We start from the raw sequence: 18,686 nt of genomic DNA, 5'->3' as shown, positions 1-18,686 counted from the left end.
CTGGTTGCTTCTCAAACGATGCCATCCATATAATCAAGCTTCTGGAACCAAGCGAGGGTCACGTGAACCTTTCAACAAACCAACTACTACCTGTCTCGTAAAATTAACCTTTTGCCTTATCTCCTTAGAGAAATAAGTTGTGGGAACCGCAAAAGCTCTTCTTAATCGATTTGTCGATGTGTGTCATTAGCGTACACTGTAAGTTCCTGTACTCCTAAAACTAATGATCCCTATGAAAGATCTATCAGTCAGTTTGAGTACTGTTGTAGCCTACACGATGTAAGTAAAAAGTGGAATCAAGTACTCCACCCACTCAACCACGCACCGGTGATGTCTCCTCGATTGGTCACGAACCGTTTGCAATCCAGTCACCACGACTAACCCAACAGTCAGTCCACTAAGCTCCTTGTATGCACAGGCTCGATCTCCCAGTGTTTGCTTACCAACCAGTGTGCTGAGCATGATTAACATACTGGAATACGAGCCACAAAAGATCGATTTCCCTCTACCCACTCTATCAGCTCCACTTAGGAAAAGCACGTGGTATGGTAAACCTGACAAATTGGCAACATCTCCTTCCTCACTGAAACCAACCGTATTCTGCCATTTAGTGATGAAAGCCAGTAACAGTGTATGTTTTTCTGAAATGATCAATTTTAACAATACGCGATCCCGTCATTTTAATGGAAGAATAACATTGTTTGGGAATCGAAGATTTCCCTATATAGACTTCCGTAACAAAGCATTCCAAACGAATCCTTTTGTAAACTGATCGCGAAATCTGAGCCTCAGATCTTAGAAGGTTCTTGTGATTGACAACACAGTTATTCAATTTACAAGGCAAACATTTAATGGGAATTACTTGATGAACACAATCAGCAGACAACATTGAAACATCAATAACATCTTGAAATCACTTTCTTCCTAGTAAGCCGAGATTTCACATAGGTTACTGAATGATTCATTTCTCCTAAATATGGCCGGCTGAGAATGTGACCGATTTCGTAGATTTCTTGAGTTTGTAACAGTTGGGGGGATGACGCGCCACTTTAAATTTATTCGAATTCTATTTTGCCCTAAATGTTAATGCAGTGACAAGGCAAACTTGTGTTTTTTCGATGATTCTTCATGAGTTAGGTGGAGGATGGATCGAACTACCAACTGGGCACCGAAACGCGAGCTCTGAGCTACACGCCGTCAGCTTATTCACAAGGCGAAGAAATGAAAATTTCAATGCCGACAAAACGCAGTTTCCAGTTTTTGGAGTCTATTTATTGGTTCTTAGTAAACCAGCTTAAGCATATCACCAATCTACAGCATCAGTCGACAGTTTTTACTCGATCTGCTGTGCATTTTCTCACCAGCCAAATCGAAATAGCGCTAGGGAAAATGAGGCCACTAGCATTGCCCAGTGTTCAGTATATACCAAAAAATCCAGCTCAGCTATAAAGTAAACCTACACAGTCGCATTTCTGGGTTGATTTGGTGAGACTCGAAAAATTTCCTTGAGTGGTTCTATCATGACCTTGGTCCTTCGAGGGTCACCAGATCATCTTATGGAACCCTCCGAACGGCTAAATTTCTCTCCACGCCGACATTTGTTAGCATACAGAAATAGCTTAGTTCTGTTTCCCTGGTTCCCGCATGCCGAAAGCTTGTCCCGTTCGCATTCGATTGTTGCCCCTACCTCTGTCAACCAAGAGCTTTAGCCTGCTATGTTACATCTGGTAGTTCTACAGTGCAACATATAGATCAACAGTTGGTTGTTTAAAGGGGCGTTTCCAAAGCGTTTTCAAATCCCATTTTGATCATCTTTAGCAATTTTGTCGGTCGTGTCTACTGACGGTTTGAAAAGCCAAGACATATGATGAAAATGAGTATGTAGGTTGCACAAGCAGAATGGATGCTGAAATAAAGAAAATAAATCTCGCGTTCTGGCTGGCAACGTAGTTAAGTTTTGACCAAAGGAAAATTCAAAAGCTGCTCAAAAACCTTTATTCAGTGTGCCGTCGAGTTTTTTAAGCGCGCCAGAAACAATGCCGTGTGATCGAACGGGATAAGTAGCACATTGGCGTCTGACGCCAAAAAAAAGCCACGAGGTTTCTTTTTTTCACAGAATCGAAGATAGTAAGAAACGCAGTCACTGGATCTCACAGAAATGCAACCACATTAAGAAGTTCAGAAGAACTAATTAATTTTCGGAGCTGATTGGGAAGCTGATGGAGTTACACTGTTTTGTCCAGACTCACTTCTATGACAACCTGATTCTCACGCCATGAAAACTATGTACTTGTACTCTCAAGGTTAACGTGAACCAAATTTCAAGAAATCGTAGTATAAAAAATGTACTTTATTGTAAAATGCTATTTCGGTGGTTCATTTGTTTGATATAAATAGTTTCAGAATTGTAAATGACTCCGCATGCTCTTTTCAGAATCCCGTTCTACTTCATAGGAGTAGGTTGCTGTCTTTGATGCAGGCAAACCTAAGATTTTGTTTGTCTTCGAGTAGCATAGCAGGAATTTGCCTGTCGTGAGTAGGCCAAGCAAGCAACTTTTGTAATAAAGTACTACAGCATGAAGCAAGACGTGACTATGAGGACAATGAAGTTCTCGAGTCCAAAAATCAGCTTCAAAGGCTAGTGACTCTCTAATAAAAATGGTCTGTGCTGTCAGGTTAGGAAGATTTTCTCTAGTGCAAGCGGTTTAGGACGTTTCAGGGGTATACGTTTTCTCAAGGGGTGCGGACTAATAGAACTGTTGACTTTATGTAAGACTCACACTACCCAAGTTCGGGTCTTTCATAGCGTTACTGGATGGTTAACTGGCTGCAAAATAGGTCAAACTGTAGCATTGGTGTTGTCTATAGAGTAATTCTAATCTCTGGGAGACACTGAACACTTCTTGCTATAAGGTACACTTGAACTGTCTGTATGTACATTGGTATACGCTGTCAGATGTCAGTGAATGACGCTCGGAGTTTTATTGGACTGCCTAAGCATCAAAATTGGGTGCATTCTCGTTATGATCTGGAGCATCAAATACACATAGCGGAAAGCAGCCCACAGTCCAACAATACCTGATTATTTCACAGAATACACTCACCCGCAAAACAACTTTATTTTATTCAGGAAATTAAGTGACTCTCAACCGGCCATTTTTCAGCCCGGTGTTCTCATCTAGTGATTTCAAGGTCATTTCTCGCGGCGTTTGCAGGTACCATTTGCAAGGGTGGGTAAAGTCGGCAGAGCAGAAAGTGCTCGCGTTACCTCTATATTGTCAAACCAGCCATCAATACGAAGCGGTGACCACGTGACCAAACACGTCGCTCCACTACACATCCTATTCTCACTAAGACCGTCACCGACAAGTGAGTTATTTCGCTCATTAGCGGACCGTGAAGTCTGACTGTTGCAATCCATGATTAAAACAAGAAGGGTTGTCTGCACCATTTAATGCACTTGACAGATGAGTGCTTCTCATTTATTGGGGGGAGTTTGGAACAAACACATTTTTCTAACAGCTGCTCACTAACCTGTGAGCACTAACCAGTGAACGTTACGGAGTCACTGATTGAAAGGTCTGTGGTTGGTGCCGAAATTGTTACACAGCTGCAAAATTATTAATAGTTAGCACTCCCCAAAAGCATTACAACAAGGACGTCGCGCAGGAGTTAAACAAGAATCTTCGTGAGAGTTGTGTCTACCCAACATTTAACCTCTGAGCACATCTGTGAATGTCATCTGTATAAACTCGAATGACCGGGAGTTTCACTAACATTGCTGCCTCGCAAAAGTGGTTTACAGTCTTTGAAAGCAGGGTAGTTTCACTCGCAATCGTAAATTCACTCATCCAGCTATATTGAGCTGTCAGGGGGGTTGCAAAACCCAGAAATTTCCATTTGGATTATTTACCGGGGACAGCTGGTCACCTGTCAAGCACATCCACATTGAAATTTTGCGTTCCAAACTAAGGGTATGTTTCAGAGGTAGTGTCTGAGATTCAATGATGGAACACTGTGTGAAAAAATTTTCAAACAATAATGCTGCTGATGGTCATTTACAGCTACAACTTATCTCAGAAAGAAAATCTGGTCAAACTAATTATTCTGTATCACAAATAACAGGTGTCGCTGAAAATTACTGGTTGCAATGAACGTTGGCAGCTTGGCCGGCACTAAAAAACTCATGGGATTGTAGGGCTCATGATCTCCAAAGTAACACGGTGTAATGTGTTGGAACTCAATCGTCTGCAGCATGAGCCTCAATTGATGGAATTATGACTTCGAAGTTAGGGAGAAGCACCACACCAGAAAAGCGGTGGGTCGTGGGGCCGTTGCGCATGGTTTGTTGGTTCTCACTAACTAAAACAACCCATTGCGATGTCGTTTACTGCACGGTAAACAGAGGACGCTCGCCTGAGGATGAGAACGGCAGCGGAAACCAAACTCAAGAAATGGGTTCACAATCATTGTACTTTCTCAATGCAGATGAATATTGTTCAAGCGCCTGTCATGAGTTAGGTCTGTTGAACGGGTTACCATTCCAAGCAGAGCGAAAAAAGGAAAAAAACCTACCTCGACAATAATACTCATCTGCACATCAGTTTTGTTTTCACGAAAGGCTCAAATGAATCTCTTGTTTATGATATTCATCAACTGAATGTGCTGTACCAAAGCAATATCATGTATCAGCTTGTACGGTATTCGAGATGTCGCAGTATATTTCCATGAAGGAAACTACTTACGAGGTTTCTGTAAATTCTTCGACAGTCCATGATGGGTTTCGTCCTTCTTGGGGATAATCAGGTAGGCGCAGTCCCCGAGTATCCGTCAACCTTATGTTCCTCTATGAAAATGTGCGGCGATATCTCGAATATCTTACTAACTGAAACATGAAATGTTCTTTGCACAGCGCCTCACGGAGACACTCTTGTTTCATTGGGCACGATATTCGGCGTGGGCGCAACGTGATTAGTCGCGGACGAGATCACTCCGAGGTTTGGAGCTGCTAATTTACTGACCGGAAGGTCTGTCGTTCGAACCCGACCTCTGCTTCTCGAATTCCCCAGTCTAGGTTTGGGGAGCCTGGCAGCATCTCAGCCCTCGTGCCTCCTCGTCCTGCTACATGCACGGAGCTATCGTACAACGGATATGAGAGAAGTTACGTGAAAACATATGACCCTTCAGCCTGTAGCGCGTGACCGGTAACTACCCTATATGGTCCACTCAACTCAGGTATTTTTACTTTTGTTAACTTTTTTCAATTGTTGTTAACATAATTCATCCCAAGACAAAATTTCTCGTCGCCGGATGGCCTACCGAAAAGACACAGAAGTTCGAAAATAGTGCGGAAGGAAAGCGACGGAATCCCAAACGTCCAGAACGTATACTTTGTAAGCCACCAGACCCGCAGGAAAGGAGTTATAAATGAACAGTGAGATAGTTGGAAGGCTGTGATGGCTATGGTGGCCTCAGACGACACATTAATGCACACAATGCCGTGCTCATTTGTACCTCGCGCCACCTCACACAGTAAAACAGTTGCACTGCCTTCCCAAATATCTTAGAATACTTTTTACCAACAAGTTACACTACTTTTCTACATCTGTCTTTTATTTAGCTGAAATAGATTCTTTGTATGTGACACCAGACAAGAAACCTTCAAGTTCATCCTTTGGGAGCCACACTGCTTGAGTTCTTCTTCAACCTTTGTTTTGCATATTTCTCATCCAAGAATTAGGCAGTGATAACGAATAAGGATATTATTTTGTCATCAGCAGTATACCTGCCAGCCTAAATTCAGTTTATATATTCGTCATGCATATTCGGTGACTGGAAGAAACGTGACACTCATCGAAAAGTTGACGACATGTTATGTAGTTGGCTCAAATAGAACTCGCAATCGAGCGAGTATTTGCAGAGTGTCTTTAGAGTGCCCGGGACCTCGTAAAGTTCACGGACTAGTAATCCATGTCTTCTACAAACAGAAACGAATGCATGAACGCAATGCCATGCTTCAGGTACAAAACCAGATGTGGATCGATAGACTTACAAAGAACCAATAGTGAACTGAATTCAAATCTTACTCAAACACAGTGTGATGATTAAATTAAGGCGGATGTTAACCGTGAACACGCAGTTGATGAGTCACCTCAGTCAACTAGTTCTAGAAGACAGCATACTAAGTGACTTGCAAAGTCAGAAAACAATAGCCTCACCCTGGTTTGATTCAGATTCCGCTTTGTATGCATCACATCTCGCATAAATCATACTTCATTTAAATGCCATATTAGAATTCATAATTGAACGTACCGAGCCTACGGGGCCATGGTGAATCGAAAGCCTTTAGTCCGTACATGTGACTTCAGTTGTCAAATTAATGGGGCTAAAGTGATTGTCAGTACTTTGTAAGACGAGTAAACGCGTGTGGTTGAATGATTTGCTAAATTCGCCAGATTGCCTTCCAAAAGAAAAGCGAAATTAGTATGGACAATGTGCTGTGTTGGGATGTAGAACACAACATCTAACAGCACACAAGAAAATTTTACAGTGGATCGTTTGCTTTCGATCCCGCTGAATTTATTTTCATATACTCCCAGTGTAACGTGATTCAATACGGACAACGCGAGCTTTAACGCGCTTTCGCAGCCAAGAAGCGGTATTCATAGCTCAATAGCTGTTGAATCTGTGTGTGAATTTTCAGTCCTTCCTCAACGGATGATGCGTGGACATCCTGTCAGTATCCTAGCCCACGTACAACTGTAGCGGTCACTTACCACATTACGCGTCACAAACACTTAAACCACGTGCCAATTCCTTAGCCTGAAACATGTACCGTACAACTTCCCATCCACTTATGTTTATGCGGCTACCACCTGCATCTACACATCAGGCCAACTTGTATTCATGTTCGTACAAGTATCAAACACGAAGGGGCACTCGGCCCCCGTTCACACAATAAATAGGCATACAACTCAGCCCAACACACTCGCGCGCGCAGGACTGAGAGTCAGCCGAGTTCCGTAACTTTCCACGGCCAAACATGGAACACATGTAGCAGCTCTACTGAAGAGAAAACACGTCCTGCGTCCGGAACTTCACTCAGGAACTCTCAAAAATAGCCTTCAAACGATAAGTCACTTTTTGGCTTATTCCATTTTTCGCATTGTCTATTTTTATCAAGTGCACTTAACTATTGTATTCATCATCATTCTGGTAAAACAGACATTGTTTAGTGCTTCTCACCTTCTCGTAATCAATTTAATTACGTTACAACTACAGCACTAACACAACCACACACACAACCACAAATGAACTCAGGCCACCTCGGCCGTCGCGTGGTGCCATCGACCGAATGAATCACGATACTTGTTGCATACAGAAGCAAGAGCAATCAGAAATAGGATCCTACTGGCACCTCCCTTCTTTCTCTTTCATAAATTCCCTCCACTCCCTCTACTCACCGCGTTTCTAGCGACATATTCGTAGGCCCAATCTCAAGGCCTGACGGATCCGTTCGTCGCTGATTGCCGTTAGCTTCAACATCTACGGCTTCCTCGGTCATCACAGCCACAAACACTTCGAAATCATCGCAGCTTGTTCATTGTGTCTGCTTACGCCCCAACAGAGTGTAGCTTTGGTATATTCAAATACAGCTTTCACGACACTTTGAGTGCCATGTTGTGATCCAAGTTATTATTATTATTATTGCTGTTGCTGATGGTGATGATGAAATTAATGAACAATTAGGTAGACTAAACACTGCTGAGACTCATTTGGGTGATCGAATAGAACTGGAATCAAGACACACAGACAACGGTGAACGTCTACCGCTACTAAGTATTGACCATTACCTGATTCTGTGCAGTACTAACTTCCGAAACGAACGAAGCCGTTTGCTCGCATGATGCCCCCCACTTGCGAGCCAACCTGCAACACGGAGAGACCACACCACTTTCGGCTATAGGTGGTGTTGGCCAGTTACTAACTGTCTTTCGTTCTGAAGCACTTATGTGGATTCGGACCACAAGATTGTTTGTTGCCGCTCCTAACTGCGCTCAAAATGAGAGCTCATCGTTTGGCTAATAAGAAGTTCACTAACCCTAACGTTAAACAAGTCCACAAGAATCACTTACTGAACTCCCTTTCAGACATGTTTTCTTATATGAGTTCTTACTCGGAGTTACTGCTTGTAGTTTGGCAAGATGCTGGACACTGCTGGTTCAACCAACTGGACCTAGGCAGTGAATCTCGAGCAGGAATGTAACGTTTACCGAAGCTTGGCATGTATTCCTTCTGGTCAAGAATACAATGCCTCTAACCGAACTGTCAAACTTCAGGTGAAATGAGGCATCGGCGTTGATCGAGAAGTGTGTTTGATCCAGAATGCTGAAGAGGCAGAGGCAAAAACTCTGGGGATGTGCGTAAACTCTTCAGACTGATACGTGCAACGGATCAAGATAGGTCCCTTTTGTGTAAAACAACGGCTCGCTTATCTGTTTGGTGAATATTTTTATGGAAGATTTTGAACAGAAGGCTTTAGCCTGATTCCCCTACCCACTCAAGATATTCTGGTGTTATGTAGAGGATAATTCTGTCGTTGTAAAGGTCAGTGAAGGTTACAATTATCTCAATGATTTAAATCCATACATCAAATTTAGTGCGGAGATAGAGTCAATCCAGATATACTGACCTTGTACTGCACGACACTAAAGATCTGTATGCGGGAAGACAATTGATACTGTCGCAATTTTGAAATACTCATCTTCTCATTAGAAGTCGGTATTCGCTAGTAGTTCCTCATCAATATTTGGGCATGTAAGGGCCCTGTGCACAAAAGAAGCTGATCGGACAACGGCTCATACTGAAGTAAAGAGTAGACTTCGGGGTATTGGCCATCTAGCTAGTTGTGAAGGGTGCTGGTACCGGTGGCGAACCTAACAAGGAATGGATTGGGACTGTTGTCATCCCATATAAACCATGGATATCGGAGGTCGTTCGAAGGATTCTAAACACGGCCAGCATAAGAGTAGCTTTCCAGAAGGGAAACACTGCTCTCTGTACTGGTATGATTGCAGGATCGCATTCCGATGAACAGAATCAGAGACGGTGCCTACAAAATTAAGTGTAATGACTGCATGAAGGTCTATATAGGACAGACGGTTAAGGAAATTCACTCCAGAATCGGAGGGCACAGGAGAAAAATAAACAGGCCACCGAGGAACGCAAATAAATTTTAAAAAAACGCAATAAAAATAAAGTTACTGAAAGACCCGGCAATGACGGAATATGCACTGGACACGGGGCACAAAATTGACCTAGGAATGTTGAAGTTTTGAGGGGAGGACAATGGCCCACGTCACAGAGATTGATGGTTGAGGCGGTGGAAATCGCTATGCATCCCAGTGTAGATAGAATAGAAGGTGTATAACTGGCACGTGTGAAGAACTTGCCGAGCTGACACGTGTTGGTGTGCGATTATCAGGAGGAAGAGTTATCTGAAATGCACCTAATCTCACCCGCCTACTCACTTAACTAGATTGTCGTCGCACTCACAAGCCCACACAGATTAACGAAATCTATCACTGGGAGCCAAGGTGAATCATCAGTTGAACAACCTTGAGGTGTGCGATATCAGGAGGAAGAGTTATCTGAAATGCACCTAATCTCACCCGCCTACTCACTTAACTAGATTGTCGTCGCACTCACAAGCCCACACAGATTAACGAAATCTATCACTGGGAGCCAAGGTGAATCATCAGTTGAACAACCTTGAAGTGGAAGCTTAAGGAACCAAACTCGATCAAAAGTAGATTCCAACTCATAAAGGAAACTGCTCACATTCCGCCTGTTGATGTTTGATTATTTCATAACAAGTCGCCTTTTTGGAACTAAGTTATCTTCAATTCACAGAAGGAATATTTATGCCCCAAGTTTACTTTTATTCACGACATTTTTGTCACTGTACTTTCAACCGTCCACATTCCGCCTTCTCCTTGGTGCTATTCAGGTTAGGAAGAAACATTTGGAGCCCACAGAGTCGCATCCAAATTTGTGGACAATATGCGTTTCTCCACCCACTCTTACTCCTGTTAATCATCTAAGCTGTATGCAAAAGTGAAGCTCCAGAGTGCCATTTCTACCCGTAGCACAAATTACCAGGTGCGTCACTTTTACCGGGGACCAGGGTAGTCTCGTTATCAGATCTCTGAGCCTTCCTAATTTTTAGACACGTAGTTCGTCCCCTAAGACGGATCTGCTAAAATCAGTTGGTGGAGTAAGCCACGTGGTCTTGTAGATGAACGAGTGATTTTTCCCACTGGACCCCCGGAATTCGGACTTCCATAGAACATGTTCTGCATCTGCGCCATGCTGGTTACAAAACTCATTAGGTAGCGATGGGGCATGTACATCTAGCAACCATCGACCGGCGTTATGCACTTTCCATCACTTGTTTTACAGAAGCATACTGAACTTGCAGAAAGATACCAACACTAGTGCCACATCCACTTGCTCTCACACATATGGTTTTCGAGATTCGGAATACCCATATTTCGGAACATTCCTGTTGAATTGTACCCATTCTTTATCACCGGAACCGTCTCCGCAAGTGTGAGAATCCGTGCTACATAGTTTGTGCTCGCGCTGTTATGTCACAGACCGCTCCTGGATATTCCTCCTTGTTACCATACACATTATGTCGAATATTTTTTCATATGCCGGAAGTAGTGACATTAGATTCTACTTTTTTGTTTTCCTATTTAAGCGTGAAGCCGCAGCTCCCACAAAGAAATGTGTTTTATGATACTGCAGCGAATTCCAATGTTTTGCCATTCATCATACAATCCAAAAAAAACCTGGATTGGTAGATATTAAACCGCAGCATAAAACGGATAACGCCTAACTGTGTGTTAGTCGACATCATAGTACACCTAGTACATTAGCAAAGGCACGAAGCTGAGAGGTTCAGCCACTCATTCCAGTTTCGAATGTCTTGAGGTCGTTTTATTCCTCATTGGGACACCCCTTTCGAAAAGGAACATCAATATTCATGCGAAAAGTATTGGTCTATTTCATGCTTGAATTAAATTCGGAACCAGCTTCGTGTACCAGGTCTCAGATGATAGGAGTGGCTGTGATTTTCCCCAGATCTAATGTTTCGATTTATTGTGGCACAAGATGAGGCAGATGAAAGCCAGCACGTTTTTTCCGTCATTCCTCACTCATAGAGAAGTTCACGATGACCAAACTCATCAAGATTTCTGGAGAGTTGTTCTCTTCTGGATATAGTAAATCTGTCTACCTGAATAGCCCATAATTTCGTTTTATGAGGAGAGAGTTTTCTGCCTTCATGGAGAACGGCTGTGATCCATAAAAAAACTGCGTCAAAGATCGAATGACAGTCATAAGCGACTTGTATTTTGAACAAAAGGAGACGCACCATAGCTGTTCACTACTTCGTTATACACATCTAAGAAGCAATTTAGAGACCCTATTGGCCCTGTTCAGCTTAGTTTCATACTGTATGGAAAAATATTCAACTTTAGTTTCCTCCACATACTGGCGAAGACGGCCTTACGCCTTGTACGCAGAAAGATGAACCCCATCTGGAACTGATGTTGCTTACCTTAGCTAAAACATGCCGAACAAGATCTCCGTGTAACAGGCTTCATCAGCATGCTTAATTCTACGTTGAACTATCTCAGTCTAAATCAGTTATCCCGTATTATTTCACTGTGATGTGAGAACGTAGGCTACAGTTACCCTCGACCAGCGTGATTTGCTGCTCCTCAAGTGATATGGACTTCCTCAGCCTGCGAATTCTTTAGTGGATTGAAGCTGAAAAAAGACCATACTTCAACAGAATCTTGATGCCTGATATTCGTTTGAATTTTTCCGTGAGAAACAAAAGTTGATTTGTTTGAGGCCGGAGTCCAAATAACTAACCCATTTGATCATGTTTATTTGAAAGCTAGCCTCTATTTTGCTATTCTTATATCATTTCTAAAGAGGATCATCAAAACTGTTACTCAACATCTGTACAGGTAGCTAGTTCTGAGCCGAAAATGTTTACTGCAATTCGTTAGGGAAAATCAAAGGAAAATATAGCTAGCTCCGCTTCGTGCAGCTACAGCATCAGTGCCTATTTTTTCAGATCTGACCAAAGGGCACAGCTCAAGGTTTGTTTCCCCAAATGTGCCACCAGCACGGGGTTATACCCAGAAGTCAGCTTCGTGAATTTTCATTGAAAAAAGAGAGAAAATCTACCGTTCATTAGTTATCTTTAGCGGTTGTGGTTCCCTTCTTCATACATTTATTGGCCACGAAAATTTCAAAAGCCACCAAAAGCTGCGTCTGGCCGAATCACACTAATTCAACAATGTCCCCTCAATACTGTCGTTTTCCCTTAGTTGAAGCAACTTTACTGGGGCTATACTATACATAAATATCATTTGAAGACTTGCCCCAATCTTTTTAAAATAGAAGCTACAAGATTGATCCGGAATGAAAAAGCTTTCCGTTTGGTTCTTTTTTTTCAATAGTTCTAAGTAACACGACTTGACTTCTGCGGAAACCTTAGCATGAAGCGAAAACGCAATCGTTTCACCGACAAGTTATCGAGATTTTCACTACTCGTGAGTAGCATGAAATTTGTCAGATTGAGAATTCTGATGTGTAGCAAAACCAAGAATCTGTCACGAGCATTGAAGAGTGTAACGGCAGAGGCAGCGCATATTGGCTTCGTGGTTCGACCCTGTTAGCAATATATTACAAGAACCTCCATATTAGACATGCCTTTTGACTCGATGCGCTAGGGAGGACTGAGGTGTGAATTGAAGGGACTTCAATTAAGTGAACTGAACCATAAGGCATCTGACGATGCTGGGTATCCACATTCTAATGAGTTCAGCTGGGTGAATTCCGTACAAGCCCATTATGTAACCAATGAGAGATGGTCTTCTTAAATGATGTCTGCCGATCCCTTCCCCCTCCCTAAAAATCACCCGGTATCACTAAGTTTTTTTCCTCAGCAACAGAAATATTCCTATCTTCGAAGTGATCTATTCACCACCTTTTCTTGCTCAACCACGGTAAGTTTGGGTTCTGTACCATGACCTGAATTCCATATTTCTCTAACCTAGATGATATTTGGTAACATGTGACTTGGCAGGCCGAATTGGAGGCATCATATTTTTATTTCAGTTGCTTTTCAATGGTAGCTTATACGGGATATTATGTTGCAACCCACATTGATGTGTCACGGGAACCACTTATGTATATAATTAAACTGGGGATTTATTGTGATTCGGGTGGTTTTACCTCAGCCAACAATTTCAATGTCTTGTATGCATGTTGTACGCATACTCTGGTATAATGAACGAGGCCTGTTCCAGAAGAGACGTACCAGTGGTTTCTGGTGGGACCTCAGGACCCAAAACCCATATGGCAAAGCAAGGTCAGTACAAAAACCCCGGTAATACATACTCCGAAATATATTTGATGTTAGTAAGCAGTTGCACACGACGAGATGTAAGAGGCAATCAGCTGGCTTGTAAACACGAAACGGAGATTCTTTCCAACCCAAAGCAACTTGCTTTCCCTGTCTTGACTCACCGTGTGGAAATGTTCAAGCAAATCCAATCAGCTCGATCAATAACGCCACGCTCATCTTCTCTCCAGTGACGTAGAATGTGGTCCCGAAAAACTAACCTACTTCGTTATATTACCTGATCTTACGTGGTGCATAGGTGTATTCATATTGAGAGGAGTCATTTTTCTGAAACGCACTGCTCGTAAGGTTGCTCAAATTCTCGTCCCTCTTTGAGTTCATCAGCCAGGCTCAGTTTTCGAGTTTCCGTTGGTCTTATGTTCTACCTGAAGACCGAATTGCAACAACTAGCGGAGGATATTCATCTGCAAATTAGGTTGCTGTTAACGGAGCCTTCTTCCACTGGGATACACTGAAGTCACCCGTTACACCAACCTAATACGCAAAATATTGAATTCCATCTGCTGCATCCACTTTATTTGTTCCACTTTGTTCCCGGTCTCAGAAGATTCATGACTTATTTTTTCTACTCGCTTAGTTTAGTTAGCAAGTCAGTTAGTTAACTGGTTAATTAGTTAGTTAGTTGGTTAGTTAGTTAGTCAGTTAGTTAGTTAGTTAGTTAGTTAGTTAGTTAATTAGTTAGTTAGTTAGTTAGTTAGTTAGCTAGATTTATTCAAGGGAATTAAAGAGAACCAACTCATAGATGCTAGTTATTACACAGCAGCCAGTCTCCCGGTTCCACAGAATGCGGGCCTATTTTCTGGGAGTGGGCTATGGTTTCTGCGCTAGTTTTGACCGCCCCTTTCAAAGAAAGACAGCTTGTCTTAATAATGGGACTACAACAAAGTTTTCGACACCAGAAGTGCAGTGTGCCAATGCTCAGAAAAATTGATTTACACCTTGGTAGCGGATAAGCTGCAAATTCTTGGGCCTTCCAACTCCTAATAAATGAAGTGGAAATGGAACAAAATACTTCCGAGAGGTTTCCTTATAGGATACTGAATGCATTTACCGATTCAGTTTAACAAATGCCTACTCAATTTGAGACGTAGTGTCTCTTGTATCAACAGCCTGAATTAAAAATAGAGCAGAACTAAAGTTCACTGGTAGCTCTGAATTTTGCAGGCCAAATGTTACGAATGAAAACTTAAGGCAACTGTATTGGTTGTCACCGCCTCACTTCTTTATCGCTATCAGCGTTGACACCATTGCCAGGCGATATCTCTAATGAAGAAGAGAAAACAACCACTTGACTTGGCAATGCTATAAGGTCCTCCACGTCCCTATGGGGAAACTGGGATATCTCCTTTTGTGTGAGTTTACTGACTTAAGTTTCAGACTTTATTGCTGGCTCTTAGATTGCTCTCCATGGCCTCTGCTTCAAAATTTACTGATTGAAAAACCTATCTGTGAAGCAAACTGTGATTTGGTGGGCCAGTCAGTGACTCATTTTGAGTAGGATTCGCTCGTTTATCATAGATCGAGTCCTACTTCCACAGACCATCTCAGCATTGTTGTTGTCAAAGTTCTCAAACCAGCCTTGATAAGTGATGTAGCAATTTTCCGCCTTTCCTGAAAAATGTGAAACCATTGAAAAATAATAGTTAATTTATTGGTAAGATATTTTTCATTTTTTTATGGTTTTCATGTCGTGCCTGTCACTACTGAAATTTCGGCAATATAGTTCTACAGACAGAACGGTGAATCTAGGGCACTCAGTTACATTGATGAATCCTACAACAACCGATGGACCATACTGATATATCCCATGGATACTACCACATCATACTGTGCATAATGCCATGGGCTAGATTTCTGGGCGGAATTCTCCGTCAGTATCAATTTGACTCAAGTCTTCTTTTAATTCCAAGGATCTTCTGAATTCTGTTCCCAGGTGGGACAAGGATACAGTTAAATCACTGTTTACTCCATAAACGAAAGTCCTCTCGAAATTTCCCTATGAAGAACTTTACCCCGACATCCTTAATCTGTATTTCCTCTGCGCTTTATCGTTACCTTTCGCAGATCACAGTAAAATCTACTCTCAAGAGCATTTTGGTTAAGTAGTTGTCTTCAGGAGCGACCTGCCTTGTCCATGTTCTTGGCAGGGCAAAATACAAACGTGAAAATTCGGCAATGACAGTGGAAGCCGTGCAATTCTGGTCTTCGGTGCAATCTCCCATCCTCTTCCGTTGTTTTTTCACAAACTATCTGTTGAACAGTATATGTGTTCAAAAATTGGGAAGCGTTGGTTACTGTAATCTTAGGTTCACAACACATCACAATTCAAAGTAGGATAAGAACGATTTGTTAAATTTGGTCCATTGGACTATTGAACCTTCCCAATTGGAAGTCACCCAGTGTCACTGGTTTAGACTCCATGCCTCACTGTAGACGTAATCTGCTGAAATTAATACACCAAACTTTACAGATTACAATCCAAACAAGAAGGGAATGCACAACCCACCTGTCAGTCATTCGAGGACAATTTTCACTGAATAAAAAAAGATGTACACACTTTAGTAGGTTGAGGAGAATAGCAGATGATGCGGATCCAGGCACGAGCTGCACAAACCTTCCCTTCATTACCGGATATTTGCAGTGCAGTGTTCCATTTAGGTCTAGTTGAGCTTTGTTGATATCTTATCACGTTGAATTGCACCCTCAACGCAGACTTTTTCAAAGGAAAACGCTTTATCTGAGTGGATGGCTTTTAAGCCGCGAAATGTTTCTTCTACTCTTGAGGGTCAAAGCCGCAGAACTGAATAGAAGATAATTTCTAGCTGCCACATTGACTGATTTGTCCCCCGGAATTGAACAAAACCATATCAGTACATTTCGTCACTAACCTAATCTTATCAACCATTTTTATGGACAGGCGATTGACTTTCTACCTCCGCTGTATCCCAGCCTGTCGACGGGGAGTATTTGTGGATTGGTTTGCTTTGGCCGGAATTCTAACAAGGTGACAGTTTAAAACAGGTTACAAGGCTTTAATTGATTTACCGTACTGGATGTCGATACTGGGAACCTGAAACGAACCACAACTCAGTAGTAATTGGGTTCCCCCTAATTACGCCGAGAAAAAATAATCTAAAAGTCCCTAGAACAAATTTTGTTTTCCTCTTGTTTTCACAAGGAGCTTTCACTTCATGCGTGGACGAAGCAATGTAAACATCATTAGATATTCAGAATTCTTTGAACAGACTGTAGCAATATTTTTTTAAGCTAGCACCTATAAACCTGTATCCTCAGACGAACGGCGTTTTCCTAAGTAGTAGGTTCGCATATCTGGGTTTCTCAACACAATTTGAACTTTGATATACTTGTTGTAGAGAGACTGGCGGTGACCGGGCTTTGCAAGCAGCATGGCTTTTTCCGTCACACCTACTACGTTAGTTTGTTGGACAATGTATGTGCACCAAGATTGCTGTAAAAACGCTTGCAAGCAAATTGTCAAGCTCGGTGAACAGATCAACAGCCACCTAATCTTCAACCGATTTACCCACCCGAGCCACCAAAATAACTGGATCTATTGTCCAGTATCCTTACTGAAACTACTTGACTTTATTTCCAAACAAGAATTTGAAACCATGCAAACGTTGAACTCACCAATCTTATGCTGGACTTCTGTAAGATCTGATGAGGTGATATCCAGATTGTGGTAATCCTGATTAAACATGAATTTTTAAAGTGAACATCTTGAACTCTGAAGCTTTCCTTGAGAGTTACCACCAGCACCTCGGCTAGTCGTAAAGAGAAACTCATTGGCGTAATTCGCTCGTGCGCCTTACGACTATGATGGCATTCACTGCTCCAGATATCTGTGGCAGGAAAGGCTCCTGTTTTGGTCATCAGCTGCGACGAAGTAAACTTCAAAGGCAATATTAACTCCGTTTCTCCCCTACCATACTGCCTCAAGGAGAAAAATTTAACACAATCTCACGAGAACGATGTGTAATAGCAATTGTTGGTCCCATTGTTCAGCGTGGCAACTAGGTTTCTAAACTCTGTTCACATCGGGCGGGAACCCACCTAACCATCCACTGGCGATACCTTCTCGGCTGGCAATGAAGAGTTTTCAACCCAAGTGTGAAGCAAAGTAGAAATGAAAAAACAACCAGCGTACTCGAGCTACCTATATTCTGTGATATTGCCAGTACGTGATAGTTTAACTGTATGGGTATCCTCTTCTGATAGACCGCAGTCAAAACTGAAAAATGAGACATAAATGAAATCTGATTTTGTTTGAGTAATATTTTTCTACCCAGAGAAGAACCCCTTGCGAATTTTCTTGGGAGCCAAATCCGCTCATCTACTTGGAAGCCGATAGGATGACAATTCAACACAACCCAAGCCCTCCAGAGCTTTCTTTTCTGCCTCAGATAAGCTATCAGGTTGCCCTTACTCCAAAATGTAGAGCATTGGAACAAATAAATAAGTGACAGATTTATTCATTTGAGATTCTTGTTGAGTTCCACTGGAGACACCAAATACGATCAGCACCCTTATTACAGATGCTACCAACAGTCTCTACGAATAATCTGCCAGTTCCTGGGATTGTAGTGGCAACCTGGCCCAGATGTGGTTGTGCTGATGAATGATGAACAGGAGAGAGTGGCTGATATCAGTGACAAAACTGGCAGGGCCTTGGCGGGTGAGTGACGTGATTAAGTTTGGAAGTCACCCTAAAGAGTTTCATTGTGTTCCAATCTGATCTAATAAACAGGATCGGTGAAAGATCTGATTACGTGTTGTGATCCCGGTGAAGAATGAAGCCATACTGTCTCACCATGGCTTTGAAAACATCAGGGAAATCTCTCGAGCCCCTGCATCATGACCATCATCGCTTGTTTATAAATTGAAACTGCTCACAAGTGTAAAAACAGCCTCATCCTAGTGGGTTTCACAATGCCCTCCATCGACTGGTATACAAACAGTTGTTCAGTCGGAGCTGATCAGTACACAGCCATATGAGTAAATATGCTAATATATTTAGATAAATGCATGCGTATAAATATGTATATGTAGGTGCATGCATTTATCTGTATACATATATACATACGGCCATTCCAGATGTTTCACGTCTTTGGCGCATGCAGAGGCCGGAAAATCAGGTGCAACATCGACCAACATT

This window comes from Opisthorchis viverrini (genome assembly GCF_000715545.1).
Source record: "Opisthorchis viverrini unplaced genomic scaffold opera_v5_213, whole genome shotgun sequence".
Taxonomy (NCBI): domain Eukaryota; kingdom Metazoa; phylum Platyhelminthes; class Trematoda; order Opisthorchiida; family Opisthorchiidae; genus Opisthorchis; species Opisthorchis viverrini.
This window is presented reverse-complemented; position numbering follows the sequence as displayed.